The 1,750-nt window shown below is 59.9% G+C and overlaps 1 protein-coding gene across 1 annotated transcript in view; it reads left to right on the top strand.

The window, feature by feature from the left end:
• The window catches only part of RSAD2 (radical S-adenosyl methionine domain containing 2), a 54,750-nt gene that overhangs the window by 27,707 nt on the left and 25,293 nt on the right, over positions 1-1,750 (top strand). The gene's annotated exons all lie outside the window — the stretch shown is intronic.

The following is a 1,750-nucleotide window of genomic DNA, read 5'->3' as shown; positions in this document are numbered from 1 at the left end:
CACCCGCCTCACCCCAGGGGCCTGCGGGACCTGCAGCCTTTTCCGGACCTGGACTCCCTGCTGCGACCACCCATGCGCCCTGGCTCGGACCCAGTCCCCCCACACACCCCCGGGCTGCCTAGGGCCTGAGCGAGGCCTTTGCGCTTCCCTTAGGGTTTCCCTCCCGCTGCTGACGCTCGGGCTGGGACACCTGCTGTGCGCCTCGAAGGGCCTGTTGGAACCTCAGAGGGACGGGGGTCCATGGGCTGTGTGCATATGTGCAGCCCCCTGGACACAGACAGTGGGGAGGGCTTGGGGGGACAGGAGCAGGCTGGACAGGTCAATGGGGGGGGGGGGGAGACCTATGTCACACTTTCAACAATAAAGGTTAAAAATAAGTAAATAGCCCGGCATGAACCAAGCTGTCCCGGCCCGCCACAGGGACCCACAGAGCTTTACGGGCGGGAAGAGGCCCCTGGCCGCCATTGCTGCCTCATTCGCGCAATGATTTGGGTATTTCCCTTCCTCTGTGCTCACTCGCTGGTCTTCACAAAGGATCTGGCAGAGAGAAAAACAAACATTCCCTGGGGGGAAACCTGGGCCGTTTCGAATTGAGATGGAGGTGCAAGACAAGAGGTAAACCGAGAACAGCCAGCTCCGCCGCCGGCCGTGTTGGTGGAAGGCGGCCGGACGTTTACTGTGGAAGGAGGCCTCCTGACACACCACGGGCCTAGGGATGCGGTGGGCGTGGGGCGCGCAGACACGAGTGGCTCAGGGGCCGGCCGCGGAGCCTTGAGAGCCCGCAGTGTGTTCTCTACGGGGGAGACGGGTGGGCGGGTGCCGAGCTCCTTGCCCGTGCGTAGCGCAGATGAACATAAAAAGGGAGCCAACTCCTTTGTGTGCTTTTAAAAAATATTTTTATTGATGTTAGTGAGGAAGGGAGAAGGAGAGATAGAAACATCAATGATGAGAGAGAGTCATTGATTGGCTGCCTCCTGCTCGCCCCCCACTGGGGATCCAGCCTGCAACCCCGCAACCCCAGGCAAGCCCTGCCCTGGAATTGAGCGGTGACCTCCTGGCTCATAGGTGGACGCTCAACCACTGAGCCTCGCCGGCCCGGCTCCTGTGTGTCCTGCATCCTCCCAGGTGCCCCCCCCGCCACCTGTTCTCAATTCAAGCTTTCCTCTCCATTTCACCCACCCCCTCCCTACAGGAGACGTGAAGGTCACGACATGGCCGTATCTGGGCTCGGTCAAGGTTACCTGGGTGCGGAACACTGAAGACACAACATCCTCACTCACAAGGGAGAGCCATCTCTCCAGCCCAGGACCCTCCGTCCCAGGCCCGACGCTTCATCCCCTGAGCCACACCAGCCAGGGCCCTGGGAAGGTTCTAGATCAGCCGTGGGCAAACTACGGCCCGCGGGCCGGATCCGGCCCGTTTGAAATGAATAAAACTAAAAAAAAAAAAAAAGACCGTACCCTTTTATGTAATGATGTTTACTTTGAATTTATATTAGTTCACACAAACACTCCATCCATGCTTTTGTTCCGGCCTCCGGTCCAGTTTAAGAACCCATTGTGGCCCTCGAGTCAAAAAGTTTGCCCACCCCTGGGCTAGATGCTGACCCTTGCTGAGCCCTGTGCGCACCTGGAGCACACGGCACCTGAAGCCTCGCCACCCTGTCCTGATTGCGGTGCACAGACGGCCAGACTGGGGGCGGGCGGCTCCTGCACAGCGGGGGTCCTGAGAGGAGGTGCCCGTGGCGTCC

Source organism: Myotis brandtii, unplaced genomic scaffold (genome assembly GCF_000412655.1).
Source record: "Myotis brandtii unplaced genomic scaffold, ASM41265v1 scaffold247, whole genome shotgun sequence".
Classification (NCBI taxonomy): Eukaryota; Metazoa; Chordata; class Mammalia; order Chiroptera; family Vespertilionidae; genus Myotis; species Myotis brandtii.
The sequence above is the reverse complement of the archived record's forward strand: the minus strand, read 5'-3'. Positions and strand labels throughout refer to the sequence as shown.